The sequence below is a fragment of the Anastrepha ludens genome, chromosome 5 (assembly GCF_028408465.1).
Source record: "Anastrepha ludens isolate Willacy chromosome 5, idAnaLude1.1, whole genome shotgun sequence".
Classification (NCBI taxonomy): Eukaryota; Metazoa; Arthropoda; class Insecta; order Diptera; family Tephritidae; genus Anastrepha; species Anastrepha ludens.
The window spans coordinates 2,511,647-2,528,681 of NC_071501.1; the positions used below are offsets into that span (position 1 = coordinate 2,511,647).

General features: G+C 36.0%; 3 non-coding genes across 3 annotated transcripts; all 3 read left to right on the plus strand.

Annotated features, from left to right (window-relative positions):
• The first annotated feature begins 2,595 nt into the window (after positions 1 to 2,595).
• On the plus strand, positions 2,596 to 2,667 carry Trnah-gug (transfer RNA histidin (anticodon GUG)). Its single transcript has one exon. It is a non-coding gene; the product is annotated as a tRNA-His (tRNA).
• Positions 2,668 to 4,241: 1,574 nt separating this feature from the next.
• Positions 4,242 to 4,313, plus strand: Trnah-gug (transfer RNA histidin (anticodon GUG)). The gene has a single exon. It is a non-coding gene; the product is annotated as a tRNA-His (tRNA).
• A 1,221-nt stretch (positions 4,314 to 5,534) lies between these two features.
• On the plus strand, positions 5,535 to 5,606 carry Trnah-gug (transfer RNA histidin (anticodon GUG)). The gene has a single exon. It is a non-coding gene; the product is annotated as a tRNA-His (tRNA).
• Positions 5,607 to 17,035: the final 11,429 nt, after the last annotated feature.

The following is a 17,035-nucleotide window of genomic DNA, read 5'->3' on the forward strand; positions in this document are numbered from 1 at the left end:
CTGCAGTTGTAGAAAGTGAGCAACGAACGGGGATTTACAGCCACGTGTCGCAAAAGAGTCCGAAACGAATAAACCTAAATGTCGAGAAAAACAGCTCCAAAGTTTTAAATTTCCAATGCTTCCTATGAGCAAAAGTAAAACATTTTCTCATCTAACAAAAGAAGAGCTTGTAGTCAATTCCGCACGAGAATGATAGAAACACGGTTGCGCCCATCAGAGAGTACGTGACGTCACATTGGTGCAGTTGCGCAGTCTTCCCAACCGTTTGCTCTTCGCAATAAATTTAGTGCTTTTTATGCCGAAAATGCGAATTTTTTGTAGTTTTTTTTTTATTTAAAGTTACCAAAACTGTAAGTTAAAAAAAACACTGTAAAAGCTAAAAAAGGCCACTCTTGCATTATGATGAGAAGATTTTAGTGTTATTGAACATTTGTTGGCTCTTGTTTTGAAAAAGCAAATCTCATTTTTTTGGTCTTTTGAAGTTACGCAAAAATATTGAATCTTTTTCTCTCAACTGTTCTCAACTGTCACATCAGCAGCATTCCTCGTGCATATATGGAAAATATTTATGCTGACAACAATCGCAACTAACCATAGAGTTGTATTCATCGTAAAAACAAAAAACAAACAATACCGGATAAAACTGAAGAAACCATAACGACTTTTTCGAAAAACGAGTACTTTATCTTGTTAGATAGCCTCAAATACCTATATCAAAAAAGTAGTTTTTGTCCTTTTTTGAAGAAAATGTAAATAAATAGAAGAAATGTCACACAAAAATAATACCAACACCAGCAATAATCGCTATCGTCGACAATGTGACCAGATAATAAAAAAAGTAAAGCTAATTGGTCACACTGATTACCAAATGCATCAGTGTGACGCCATGTAAATCAGCCGATATTGTCAAACTCGTTGAGTGCAAAGTAGCGGTACCACGATCGGTGCCACCGTGACTTCTGCACACTTCCACTCATGGACATTACAAAAGGTGTACGGCATTTTCCTTGAAAGTACGTTCCACAATTTTGCTATATGAAAGAAAGTGGTTAGACCCAATAGCGAAAAAAATTATTAAAAATTAGCTGTATTTCGTAGTTTGAAATTTCAGTGATAATTTTGCAGAATTTTTGTACAAAGTTTGAAAAAAATGACTTTTTTGGTTCTTCTTGTATAATGAGTTAAACTTTTATGAAAAAAAAAATAATAGTTACTGAAGAACAAAAGTAAAATAGCTAAAACTAGTCGAAATATTGCACATCTATTTTTAAGCTCATGAGAGTACTCAAAAATTTTTTTCGGAATAAGACGCCCTTACAGCAAATAATTCATATATTTTTATAACAGTTTTTTTATCATTACTTTAGCCACATAATTATTTTAGCTAATATCAATTTGATTTCTATTTGGTTAAAAAATTAAACCCCGATTACAAAATCACTTACTAATTTGTTAAAATTTGCGAAAACCCTCCAGAACAAAATGAAATTAATTTCTCTGACAAAAATTTACATGTGCGTTGATAACCTTTCGAACAACAAACTTGTGCGCTGAAACAAAAAAAAAAAAACCACGTCCCACATTAGAAAAAAACAAAGCAAACGTGCTCTAACCGTGCACAACAAGGATAACACGCGTCTCCCATTCATACCTTTTGCCATTATAGTTAAATACGCGTTTCAACGAATCTCATTAAAGCTGAAAATCATAATTCCATATAACTTTCATCCTCTCTCTCTAACAAACTCTCAGCCCCTGCACAACTCGGCTGAGCGCTTCGGCTAGTATGAAAATGTCCGGCCTCAGAACGACCGTTGAAAATTCGTAAATAAAAAATCCTTTTTAATTTAGATTTCAACGGTGAATGTTAATAACAAAGAAGAGCAACAAAACAGATTAGATGCGCTGCGGCGAGCAAGCGTATTATGAAAGGATCAGTTACTTTGGGCAAAACTCCCCCTTTTGCTTTCACTCTCTGCTAAGTCCTTTCTAATTATTCTTTGGAATGCTTTGAGCAGTGCTTAATACGCGTTTGACAATTTTGCATCATAAATGTCAAATTAATTCCTGATGTTTATGAGGCTATTTGAGGTTATAGTGAAAATTGTAGAAATAATTTTAGAACTCATGAATAATATAAATATGGTAGTTTTTGGGTAAAATTATGTAGGAATAGCATAGGTGAAATTCATGTTTGTTTTCTGCATAGATACAGTAGTAGTTCTGATTGAAACAAGAATTCGCCCATATCCGTTTAATCAACGTGATGACTAATAAGAAAAATTAGTTCGCAACTCTCTGTAGCATTATTTTTTTCCAAAATCGCCGTCAGTTTCCAGCTACGGGACACTATAACGGAAAGTATGATAATTAATTTTCATTTTCGGCGATCATTGAATCTTGTAAGCGGATAAGCCGAAGTCTCCATATCTAAGAGTAATGCTTAGGCTCAAATTCATTTCACTTAAAATTTTTCTTAAAAAAACATTTTTTATTTTCTTTATTTTCACTTTATTGTGTTTACCTATTACACCTCTGATGCTATTTCTTGTTATTTGAAGGCGTAAAATCGGCAACGTCGCCAAGCTTTCGGTAGCCGTGATCGTCTAGTGGTTAGGACCCTACGTTGTGGCCGTAGTAACCCAGGTTCGAATCCTGGTCACGGCAATGTTTCACCGCAAACATTGTCACGGAAGAAAGCGCGTTTTTTTTTATTAAAAAAGAAATTAATTGGAATTTCAATTTTCTTATAAAATATAATTTATATGTACGAGCATATATACAGCTTAGGTTTCTTTATATTAATATTCATTTAAATATTAAGACAAAATAGATTATGTTTGCAACAGACACATAAATATGTATGTACAAACAGCCGTGGTCACCATAATAGCGCAGTGATATTTTGATAAGATTTTGAAAAAGATTTATTAGAAAAATTTTGAGTATGAAGTTTTATAGCTCATCCAATTTCAATTTAAAGTGTCTGAAAATTGACCTTTATTTTAGATAATTCCGTTTATTTACAGTATTATTCATTTTTTCCCATACAACCAATGTTCTGCATCCCCACAATTTTTCTAACAACTCTGACAACAGATTAAAATTTCCATCGAAATAGTTCCTATATTTAAAAAAATTTTTATAAAGTCTAAAACTTTGAGTTATATGCTTTTTGTTGTAGTGTAACCTAATCCAGATTAAGCGCTCCGAGCTTCTGCAATAAAGGGGTTAAACAAATTTTAAGTTTTTTCACAGAAGTTATGAAGTGACAGAAATCAAAAAAGTCCATAATAAGTGATTACTTCATACTTAATATAAGCCAACATTTTCTGATTCGACTGGGATATCGTTGGAAAGGTTATAAATCAGATAGCTGAATTAGCAAAATCGCCCATAGTTTCCAACTGCACCAAGGACCATATAGAGGAGCCATAACAAAGCGAAAGCGATAAAATAAGATGTCAATATCGCAATTTTATTTCTTCGCAAAATTACGCATATAAAGCCGGCAGTAGCATTACATCGACCAAAATTCGTTTTAAAATTAGCTTTATTTCAGTAACACAACATTCACTTGGGAGGTAACTTTTCAATATTTTAAAACGCTTTAAAAGCGTAAAGCACTGCGAACATATCCATTAATATTTTTCATTTCATAATTGTATGTAAATGCTTCAAAAAGAAAATAATGGCTTACGCTTGAGTATCACCTCAGCATTAAGCTATAATGATTTGCAGGACATTTCATAAAAACTCCTCAGGAATAATCTAAAGGCAATAGCCTAAAAACTTCGATATTCTAGTCACTACTATGTATCCATATAATACAACACACAAAAAAATGCTTTCTGAGCCCAATGCACGTACCCTGTATTTTCACAAACTTGTAGTGGGTACAATAAAACATTTGTTTCATTTGTATCAATAAATCTCCTACAGGCTGCAGGCATTTTTTGTGGAATGCTACACAACTCAGAGTAATTTTTAGGCTTAAATTTATAAATTTTGCTTAAGGCCACAGTACCCATAGTTATACGCCTATTGGATTTTATAGTTAACTGTAAATACAATTGTCAATAAAAAAAATTATACGTTTTTCATTTTACTTCAAATATATCTAAAAACAAAATATTTTCATTTTCTTTACTTTCACTTTATTGCATTTATGCATTACACATCTGATGCTATTTCCTGTTATTTGACGGCGTAAAAATGGCAACGTCGCCAAGCTTTCGGTAGCCGTGATCGTCTAGTGGTTAGGACCCTACGTTGTGGCCGTAGTAACCCAGGTTCGAATCCTGGTCACGGCAATGTTTCACCGCAAACATTGTCACGGAAGAAAGCGCGTTTTTTTTATTCAAAAACAAAAGTAATCGGAATTTCAGTTTTCTTATGGAATATTATAGGTATAACATAGTTTTATTTATATTAATATTAATTTAAATATTAAAACGAAATAAATTATGTTTATGAGGTGCAGTGGAGACTAAAAAAATTGTTGCGCTTTTGAGAAATCTTTGAAATATGTATGCACATACAGGCGTGGCCACAATAAAAGCACAGCGATATTTTGACAAGTTTTTAACCATTAAAACATATAACTCAAAGTTTCCCATTTTATACAACATTAAAAAAAAAATTATTAACTATTTATTAAAATTTCAAACTGTTTGGACAATTTTCAGAAACATTCTGGGTACGCAGTTTTATAGCCTGGCCGATTTCAAATTTAAAATTACATTGGTTTTTATAATTTTTCTTTTGTTGACGATGCTGCGCAATTTCTTGCACGCAACGATTGCTCGTATTTTGTGTTTTTTTTAATTGACCCATTTTAAGTTTGCAAAAAATTATACTAAAATTAAATGGGTTATAAATTCGCGTACCCAGAATTTTTGAAAATTTTATGAATATTTTTTGAACTGGTGTTTAAGTTTTAAAACGTAGTAAGCTTTAAGTTATATGCTTTTTGTTAAAGCATAGCTTATTTTTTATAAAAGAAAAAAAACAACAAAAAGCTTATATAAAAAGGCTCGTTGGCTATTATTGTGACCGCGTCTGTAAATATGTAACACATTGACCAAAAACTTAATATAGATATTTTCACACACACGTCCATATATACATACATACATGCAGATACCGATCGCTATTTATAGGTAAGCAAACATTTAATATTAGAAAATTCATACAGATATGTCCATGGGCCTTATTGCTTCTCCTTTGTTTAGTAAAAACACTTGTTTTTTGTTTTATTTTCCACATTTCATAAAATATTTTTTGTATTTGCTTTCTATTACATATATGTACGTATGTACATACGTATATGTACATATTTACAGATAGCCGAATTTATGAATGAAATATTTTTTTGTTGCTTCCATCGCACATTTTCTTTGCATTCACTTTCGTTTATTCGGCCTTGCTTATTATTTGAAGTGAATTGGTTCATATTTTGAGTAATTTTGGACGTGCAGTGGTGGTTTGGTCAATAATACGTTGTAACCGAGTAAATTGGCACGCTTTCAGTAGCCGTGATCGTCTAGTGGTTAGGACCCTACGTTGTGGCCGTAGTAACCCAGGTTCGAATCCTGGTCACGGCAATGTTTCATCGCAAACATTGTCACGGAAGAAAGCATTTTTTTAAATTTCTTTTATTTTAATTTTTCAAAATAAAAAAGTGAGAGTTACACTTCTAATTGCAATATTTTTCCATATAAGAAAATTTTTTGGTAAATAAATAAATTATTATTTTTTATTCGAACACTACTCTCAATTATAGTTTTCTGTAATTATCCTGTTAATGAAAAAAGTAAGCCCTGCTTGTTATACAAAAATAGTTACATTAGTGTTTTGTTTTTATATCGGTGAGACATATTTTTTAATATAAATTGCGTCAGATTGTCAGAACGAAATGTCACGAAAACGGCAAAGTGAAAATACATAAAAGCAAATTCCAAAAAACAAAAAAAAAATTGTGGTAGGGAATTTCATTTTTTTTAAGTTTCATTAGACAAATTTTCACCAAAATGTCAAAGTTTTCAGAAATTAAATATGACGAAAGCAAAAATTTATGTATGGAAAAAATGTGCAACATTGCCAGGTAAAAAATGATCAAACATAAACGAGAATTTTGAACCACTACAAGCTTGAAATGTCCTTTACTAAAATTTAATGAGCTATAAAACTGTGTGATGAGTAGTGGGCTCTGCACTCTTCCAATTAAATGTGGATAAGGACCCTAGGCCAACCACCTACCGCTCCTGAAATACAATTGTTGCTGAACCCTCATAAATCGCTGCCTTAGAACCCTCTTGCGTATAAGGTGGCTTGATAACCCCACCCGAGTTAGGCGAAGGCCAGTTGAAATTGAGACTCGCAACCGTAAATGGAGATGGATTGGTTATACTATGCGAAAACCAAAGGATCTTGGAGGCGAAGCTTGTACGATGAATTAATAATAAAAAAAATTAGCAACTAATAATAATAATAATTAAAGTGCGTACCAAATTTTTTTAAACTAATGAAAATTAGAAAAACGAAAACAGGAGACAAACTATTGTTTTGTTCATAAGTGTATATTAGAAACTCATTCGGAATTTTTTTTTAAACGAAAAGGCTAATTCAATCATTTATTTCTCAATCGGTTTTTTGTTTGTTTTCTTTTACTTTTGACTAAAGAGTTAACAAAGCCTTTATTTAAACATTCACTGAAATTTTTAAATAAACAAGCAGACTAATTTAAATGTGACCAATCCAGCTTTTAGCAGTTTGATACCAAATAACAACACCATTCAGGCTCATGCAAAAAAATACACATCATTGTCCTATTGCAGTACACAAAAAAACATATAAAAAAAAAATAAACAAAATAAGCTAAACGTAAATCTTCACCCTTTCGTTTGCACTTTACAATCCATGCAATCCTTGCACACATGCGCTTTCACTTCAATTATTTAATTTCCTGTTTAATTGATACGTTTTTTTTTTGGCTTTACATTTCAATTAAAACAAAAATCTTTGAAGGCATAACCTATACTATTACCAACAACAACATGTAATTTCGTAATTAATGAGCGCAAATGTGTAGCGACGCAGCGACTATCCATCCCAATTCACGTACATATCCTGTCTTGTAAACTGCTCCAGGGGCTGCCTTGAATGTCCTGCGTGAAACAACCCCCCATGCCAGGTGGCGGTAGAGTTCGGTGACGCGAAAACAAACGACGACTGACAGTTACTCACTCAGTCAAATAGTCGTCAGCAATAGCACCATCACTACTCACAAACGATACAACAACACCACCACCACCACCAGCAAATTTATCAAAAACTCCAGCAGAGCAAAATAAAGGCCGGTTGTTTATTTTGGTTTCATTGCAATGCGCGATTCGTTTTTTATACGGCCGCACAATTTTTATGAATTATTCAGCTGGACAAGCACATTTGTTCGACTGCAGGATGCAGCGTCACATATACGTGTTCGAAGGCGTGTGTTTGTGTGCATGCAAAGTATAACTCCAACCAGAGTATTGTTTAAAGCAATCGCTCGAAGTGAATGCAGCCTCATTAGCGGCGCGGAAGCTTTATCGACAGGCCAGTAGCCTGGCTATGAGTGTTTGTGTATGGGTGTGGGTTTTTGTTTTCTGGATGTGCCACTGCAGTGGTCTGTCAGCAGTTTGTTTACTTAACAGTCTGTCTGTACGCTGCTAGGCCACAGAGCAGCCTGTCAGCTTACAATCAACTCCACTTCCCGAACGCTTCAAATGAGAGCTGATTTGCGAGTGGCCGGTACAGCGCATGAAAAATTATCGATGCTCAACACGTTTCAACTCATTTTGGGCGCTAGTAGTAAGTAAGCGGCGCGTCATTCAAAGCTAAATGCGCTTTTACTCCGCACGCCGTCATTTGACATTCGACAGCAGCGTGTTTTGGTTAGTTTTCCATTTTTTCTTTTGTTTATTTAGTGCTTTGTTTTGATATTTTCATTAGATAGCAGCAGAATGGACTGATCAGAGCTGCACCCCATTGGCCTGTGTCAGGATTACACGGAGTTTATGGGTGTCCTCAGATATTTTCAATTAATAGATCAACACACATAGGTAAAGAAATTAAGCACAAACATCAAAATCTGTCTAATATTTGCGTTTAATTTTAATGGAATATTTTCCAAGTTCATTGGAATATTTTCCAAGTTTATTTAATAAAGAAAGTGATATGGCGAAGTTGGTACTGATAGGAGACTTACACACCAGCGGACAAGCAGACTGCTTCGCGGATCACGTTTTTACATTTAAAAGATAAAATGTAAACAAACTGGAATTTAAATAAATAATAATAAGATACATACAGCGTAGCTTAGCCTAGAAAAAATGTAATAAAAAATTACATTGAGACTATAAAATTTTGAACCTTATAATTCTTTACTGAAGGAGGTTTATCTTAACTTTCTTTAAGCGGGTTAAATGTAAGGATCTACAATAAGTTTTATTTCAAACAATCTAATTTTACCAGCACCAGCCGTTTCTATTAGACCTTTGGTAGTAAAGCTAGTTGTTGGTTTGATCTCTTTGCAAATATGGCTCTTTGCGCCACTGTCTTTTTAAAACAGACCTCAACACTGTCAGCCTAACGTGAAATCCTCCTGAGAGTTCTCCCCACGGCAAATTTTATTTTTCTCGGGAAATTATTTTTTATCTAACGAATTAATTTTTTTTAATCTAATCTTTTTCCGGCAAAGTTAGAGATAGATATGAAAACAATGTTTCCTTGGTAGAAGGAATTTTAAATTTCGGATCAGCAGGGAGATGTTTCGGGATGCGTGGCCAAGGTTGCCCATTGGATTTTAAATAGTTTGGAGCGGATTGAAAGGAATTATCGTCTATTGCTCTTCTTCATGTAAAAGAAAAAAAAACATACAGCAAAAAATATATATAGAATATACATATATTATATAATAATATTTAGAATAAACAAATATACCCAATTTTTGAATTTTTTTACTTATGCGCTACGCGAACATTGTTCTTCTTATACTTCTATACTTCTTGAACTTGGACCCAGACAGAACACTACAGTGTGTGGAACTCTACACACTATCCACTATCCACTTGCGCCTCGTCTCTATAGCAAAAATCATGAGAAGGGAAATCCGTTTCCATAGATCCACATATCTCAATTAATCAGTGTCCCACTTAATTACACCAACCAGTGACCATAAGCCGATACGATCGAGATAAATTTGTGGCTTGGCCCCATTTTTATTGATTTTTAGGCAGATTTTTGTGGTAAGTCTCTTGACCAATTGGACATTTGCTCTTTTTACTAAATTAAGCTTAAGCTCACGCTGCTAAAAAAAATTGAGATGACCGCAATTGGAGGAGAGTTGCTCAAGAGTAGTTCCGCGCCTATCTTTGCTAGCTCATCCCCGAAGCAGTTTCCGGCGCTTATTATCAGGAACCCAAAAAAGTTCGTAGAGGCCACGTCGCTAGTTAATTCAAGGCACTCGTACATTCGATTGCTCACTTCAGAGAGGTGCTATTGAATTGTAGGGATTCCATGGCAGCTAATTGACAGAATAAATTTGAAAGAAAGCTTTGCTGTGTAAGTATCTTTAAGGCAAAGTAGAGGTAGGCTCACGTTTAATCAGTACCTTTGAATGGAGCCCCCATTATCCATCCTATCGCTTAGTTTAATTTAGATGACTCGGTAAAATGGTAGTGGAATTTATATCCAGATCAGAGTACACTTTCCTACTAGATCCTCATAGGAAAACTTGTTTTCATAATTAAAGACGAGACCTTTAATAAGGTCACATGAGTTTCTCATAAGAATAGTAGCGGCAGTGACCAGAGGTGTCTAGCCAATATTTGAGAACTTCAACGCCAAGTTTTTTAGCTCTGCTACTAATTTCAACTTTGCCTAACATTTTTTGTTTAACTAATAAAAATGCTAATGATGTGGGTCTAAATAATACACAAATTCAAAAGAGAGCGACTTAATTCTAAGCGATCCTATTGGATATGGTCTTCTATTTTTCTGAAAATTCTTTTATTAGTAGGTTTGAGTATGGTAATAAGTACACTGAATGGTTAAAAAAAATTTTAATTTTGAAATTTATTAAATGTTGAAAATTTAGTATGGAGTTTTTTTAAATGAAATATGTATGAAATGTATGTACTACTGTGGGCAAAAAGTAAGGTGAATTTATTTGTCAAACTTCGCGGGATTAAAATTTCGCTCTAGTTATTTTTTTCATGAGTTGGCAGCACTGTTAATAACATCTGGGCCAACTTTCATGTGAATGTCATTATCAGTAATATATTTACGCTTGTGTTTACCAAACGACCAAGAGTGCATTTTTCGATTTTTACAATGTCTGATTTGATTGAGCAGAGAAGTGCCATCAAATTTTGTTTGTGGAATGAAATTTCGGCTACGGAAACGGTTAGCATGTTGCAGAAGGCATTTGGTGATTCGACCATGTCGCAGAAAAATGTTTTTAAGTGGTACAAAGACTTCAAAGATGGTCGAGAACGTGTTGATGACTTGGAGCGCTCCGAACGACCATCGACGTCAACAGATGACCAACACGTCAATAAAATGAAGGAGTTAGTGCTCAAAAATCGTCGGTTGACTGTTAAAGACCTTACTGATATAATCGGAATATCAGAAGGATCTGTGAAAACCATTTTGAAAGACCATTTGGGCCTACGAAAAGTCAAATCTCGTTTGGTACCGAAAACTCTCAATTTCTTGGAAAAAAGTCGTCGCGTTGATGTGTGTGAAACAATGCTTTCAGACTATCAGGACAAGCTCAAATGCATCATTACGGGAGATGAGACTTGGATTTATGCTACCGACCCTGAAACAACCGACCAATAAAGCGAATATCGTGCTAAAGGCGAGGCCAGACCGAAAAGAGCACGTCAAAGTCGTTCAAAAGTAAAGGTCATGATGACAGTTTTTTTCGATTTTCGTGCTGTAGTGCACTATGAATTCCTTCCACCTGGCCAAACTGTTAATAAGGAATATTATTTGAGCGTTATGCGTCGTTTACGTGAAGCAATTCATTTAAAAAGACCAGAATTATGGACCAACAACTCTTCGCTTTTGCATCACGATAATGCACCGTCTCACAGTGCAGACGTTCTTCGTGACCATTTCGCCAAAAATTCCACGCATATCGTTCTGCAACCACCGTATTCGCCTGATTTGGCTCCGTGTGACATCTGGCTATTTCCAAAACTCAAGAGACCACTCTGGGGAACGCGTTTCGAGTCGATTGAGGAGATAAAAGCTGAATCGAAGAAGGTGCAGATGGCTATACCGAAAATGGACTATTTGGCATGTTTCGGGGATTGGAAAAATCGTTGGCATAAGTGTATTTCATCGAGAGGTGATTGTTTTGAAGGAGATGAAATTGATTTACAAGAATAAATAAAGATTTTTCATTTTACAACCAAATTCACCTTACTTTTTGCCCACAGGTAAAAAAAGGAAATATTAATCCTGGCAATCTTAATAAGGATAGTGGAAAACTTTTATCAAATTATTGCATTGTCATCGGTCCTTGATAGGTGTGCAAAATTTCAAGTCGATCAGATTTTTAGAAGCCAGTGAAAATTAAGCTCAAAGATTCCGTTACATACATACATACATACATACATACAACCCGACCTAATAAAAGTGTGTTAAAAAAACACAGACATCGAATACCATCCCCTTGAAACGCAATACTCACACATGCATATTTTGTGTGAGTGAAATTTAAATGAATTCCATTCACTTAAAACTCTACAACTGTCACATATTACCTGCATTTAATTTTAATGACTTTCAAGTTTCTACACTAAGGACGAAAGCATTCTAACTAATGTTGGTGCTATTAGATGAAAATTGCAATAGTTTAGAAAACACATTAAAATGCAAAAACAAAAAACAAATGGCAACACTTGCATGCTGCATCTTGCCCCTCGAAACGGGTCACACATGCAGTGTCAGCGCACCTTCTCTAGTGGCTGTTGTTGTTGCCTTTATTGCTCGTGTGCAGTGCACAGGACATGCATCATTTTTCACTTACAGCCGGCATCGGTTAGTAGCCGCCCAGCTGCACATGGCCATTTCGGTTGCTGAATGTTGCACCATTAAGTATGAAGTGTCAACTTTTTGTGGTGGCTGCTGTCGTTGGTTGCTGGTGTGGCACATGCCACTGGAAATTGACTTCATTTGCACGTCGCACGCTGCATGCTACAATAATTTAGCGCCTTTCCACATGCTGCGCCTTACCCCTTACATTCCAAATCCCTCTTAGCCTGCTCTCTGCACCAACGTAAACCAATCCGTACTTATCCTGCATTTATGCAACATATCGACCAGTTGCACGAGCGGACAGCCGGACAGTCAGTGGCCAACGTGTTATGTTGGTCAGCTCAAAAATTTGCCTGTCATTGTGGAAAAGTGAAGGCGCCGCAGTGGCAGTGGCAATGACCAGTTGTGCGAATGTTCGAAATGTTTGTATGTACGATGGCATGCCCTTGTGCTTGTCCAGTTGTCCGTGCATGCTGCTCCTGTGGCGCATTGTTGTGCGCTCTGTGCATTATGATCGCCACTGGATATAATTTTCATTGTTGCCGTTGACACATGTTATTGCAGTTGCAATCTACTTAAAACATACAAAGTATGTATTTATTTAAGAAAATTACAAAACACAATATGTTTTCTACTTCAATGTGACAAACAAATTTCAAGTTTCGTTCTTGTGTTAGAAGTGAAGTCTGCAACAGCTAGGGAATATTGATTTGAGGAAGGAACATTTTTCTATTTGATTGCTAAAACAAATGTTTTTTCCATCGTCTTCATTATCTTTCCCAACTGGTTTGATTTTCCATCCTTAGACAGAGTGCCTTTAGTCCAATAAGTCCAATATCAGACTATCAGTACTTGAGGGTGGGATCTGCGTTCCGGTAAGGAAAATTAAAAAATTTTGGGAAAATTCTTGTTCTTTTATTCGCTACAACAGTCTAACTTAATTACAAAAATCGCGCCAATCATTAGTTACTTTTTGCACCAGACGATTTCTCCGGTTGGAGTTTTCTGCCACCACCAGGAAAAAGTAAGCGGCGTTATTTGATGTTCGCTTCACTTTGAGCACTTCAGTAGCTGTTTTACTGCTGTCGCTGAAGATTCTGCGCCATACAATAAACTAGATATCACGGGGAGCTGATTGATTTTGTTATCCATCGAGGGAAGCCTCGGAGATCTAAACATTCTTTTCTAGACTTGATATCGTTCTATTGCAAAATGATTTAATAATGAAACTAGGCGGGGTAAAGAAACTCCAAATTGAGAATGAAGAATTTTCGTCCATATAAAGTACATGTCCCGAAATATTTTATATGGAAGAATATGTTCAACAGCTTATGCATAAGCAAAAAATTAAAAAATCAACGTGAAATTTGAGCGACATCAAACTTACTACTAAAGGGTGGAAAATTTTTCAAAGAAAAAACTCGTAAAATTCAGAAAAATGCATGAAATTTTTATTTAAATCGATAGTACAGTCCATATAATTTAATGTCTGAAGATTATTTCATGCCAATGTTACCGCTACTGCGCTTCAAATGGTCCATCCGCTTAGACCAATTTTGGCATACTCTTTCCATTGTTTCGGCCGGTATCTCACATATAAATGCTTTAATGTTGTCTTCCAATGGGTTAGTTGAAGCAGGCTTGTCTGAATAGACAAGAGCATTAACATAGCCCTACAAAAAATAATCTAAAGACGTTATATCGCACGATCTGGGTGGCCAATTGACAGGTCCCGAACATGAAATAAAATGTTCACCGAACTCACCTCTCAACAAGTCCATTGTTACGCGTGCTGTGTGGCATGTGGCACCGTCTTGTTGAAACCACATGTCATGCAAGTCAAGCTCTTGCATTTTGGGCAAAAAAAAGTTGGATATCATTTCACGGTAGCGCTCACCATTCACAGTTACGTTACGATTCGCAGCATCTTTGAAGAAGTACGGTCCAATGATACCTCCAGCCCATAAACCGCACCAAACTGTGACCTTTTCTGGATACATTGGTAGCTCTTGCAATTTTTCTGGCTGATCTTCACTCCAAAATCGACAATTCTGCTTATTTACGTACCCATTGATCCAAAAATGAGTTTCGTCGCTGAACACAATTTTTCAACTTTAAACTTTCTTAACAGAACACGCATTTTTATAATAAAATTCAATGATTTGCAAGCGTTGCTCGTTTGTAAGACGATTTATGGTTAAATTATAGACCAAATTGAAGATTTTTGACAGTGAACCAAAACACGAAACGTTCATCAGCTGTTTAAACCAACTGTTTAAAAATATAATAGCTAAAAAATCACCCGTCATTATACTAAAATGACGGCCCAGTAGTGTTCTAAAGATTTTGCTTAAAAAATTGAAAATAATAATAACAGTCTTTTGAGATTTGTTTATTTTTGTGATTTTTTTATAAAATTTGGAACTTTAATTTAAGGTTTTTGTTATGCAATGAACTAATTTTTGTAAGAATAGTAGAATTTAGCATTACAACGTTCACGACCCTCCTATCCTCAAGGGAAGAGAGGGAAGGGAAGAATGTAAGATAGAACGAGTCCATCCATGTATACATAGATGGCTTAAAGCTTGAGGGCAGGGGGAGCGGAGGTGTACATCTAGGGATCTCCTTCAGTTTTCGGCAATGGGTGGCCATAAAATCTCTCACAAAACAGTCGACAACCGTCCAAGGCAACCATGAAATGCCGCATATCTCTTAACGAGACGGCCGAGTCATTTCACCTAAAGGTAACATGGGTTCCTGCCCATTGTGACATTTAGGCCAATTGCAGAGCCGATTTACTAGAGAGACTCGGCACCAAATTGACCCATGAGTGCATAGACATTGAGACAGGCATACCCCTACAAATATGTAAGTTACGTATCCGTGAGGAACTCGTAAGAATATCGAACGAAAGAAAACGTAATGAAACCACCTGCAGAAACGCCCGACAATTGTGGCCGACTCTCAATGCTAAGCGCACAGAATCTCTGCTAAGCCAAAATTAGCACAATCTTAGCACACTGATTTCAGTCATAACGGGGTATTGCCTAATAGGTAGGCACTCCCAACGGATAGGTATATAAATACATTATTTCTGTAGAAATTTTCTAGATGAGGAGGAGGAAGAGACAGTTCCCCACGAAGAATGTACCCATGACCGTAAAACTTGTTTGGTAGTACTAATGATAGAAGAATGTACCATTTTAACTCACCCGCCGTGATTTTTAAACATCACTTACACCAATTTTAATTGAAGGTTCGCCGTCTTAATTTATCAGTTCTGTCGTTCTTAAGACGAGGTTAAAAATTTAGATTGCATGAGCTTTTCCACTTGGAATGCAAATATTCCAGAAGGAGGGGTAAATGTTGCAGCAAGTGATATCTACCTAACTGAATATTCAGGGATTTTTTACATCAAAATCGGTAGTATTTTACTCAGCAATTGAGCTCTGAGTCAGATGAGGTGCCTTTTGAAAGAAGGTATGAATCAATTTTACTATTAAAGCTACTAATTTTTTATTTTGTATTGATGTATATCTACATATTTATTTTATTTTATTTTAAAACATGAACCGTTATTGTGAAAATTTATTCACATAATCATTTATGCAAAGTAAAAGGAAAAGGTAAAGGAAAGAAAAAGCAGACGAAGTAAAATTCGCTCGAAAAATCAAGCTGTTATTTCTCAAGCTTGTCACACTGAATTATGCAAAAATTAACAGCAAAAAACATCGCTTTCATGTTGAAAGGTAGGCAGGACATGTGAAACAAACGCCCGAAAACTCAAGGTACCAAAGAGCAAACGAAATGCAGCCAAGAGCAAAAAATGCATAATGAATAAGGATCAAGAAGGATATATGAACGAAGTGAGAATAAAAAGGATGCAAGCATGCAGAAAGTCGGGCAAATAAGAATTGCACATGAGCTATGGGTAAGAACCATATAATCCATATTTCCATATTTACAAATATACAAGCACACGCGTATGTATGTATCTGTCTGCACATGCCCGCAAGCAAGAATCGACAGGAAACAGTCTGAACGCATATTTCGCTCTATACAAGAAAAAAGCAAACAAATAATTTGCACAGCAACACAATTGAACGAAAAAAGGATATTTAATCCTTTCACTTTGGCACACAAATCGACCGCCAACTGTGCACCAAATGGCGATTAGCACTTAAGAGGCTCTGATACTGTCGCCGTCGGTGTCGGTGCTGTTGCAGTATTGACACTTGGACACAAATGCCTACATACATGCCCGACATATACACATATACACATATCTACATGCACTAGATTTGATCTGTACGCTGGAACGAAAATTGGTACACAAGTGTTGATGACATTTGGTACCGCAAAAACCGGAAGGATATCGGCACAATGCGGTGCAAGGGTTGAATTACTTGCATGCGACGCTCTTGTGACATGTAGCAGGGGGTAGCGGGGCGGCAATGTTTGCCTTTAGGCTGATTGCCCCATATTGCCCACAGCGTCAACATATCCTAGCAGGCGCACTTAAAGGAGTTAAACACTTTAAGTGCATTTTGCTTCATCTTGTAATTGTGCGCATTTTGCTTTGTGTGCGATTTTTACTGCTTGCTGTTATTGCTTTTCTTCGACGGCGTCTGCTTGCTGTGCCAGTAATCAGCCAAAATTCATTTAAGCGTTTGCATGAAACACAAAGATTGAAAATAAAGTGAATATTGTATTTAGGGTATGTCTGTGGCGGCTGACGTGCTGATGCATTTTGTTTTTACTTTAATTCACTTACATTTTCGCAGGGCAAAATCATCCTGGTTGCTTGGCTGCCTGCCTACAACAGCGCGACATTCCTGTTACACGCCTGTCAGCCTTTCGTTGGCACACAGGCTGCCGCTGGGCCTCAAGACGCTGCTGCTGCACTCTTTCTCTCTACAAAATTGGATTTTCCTTGCGCTTA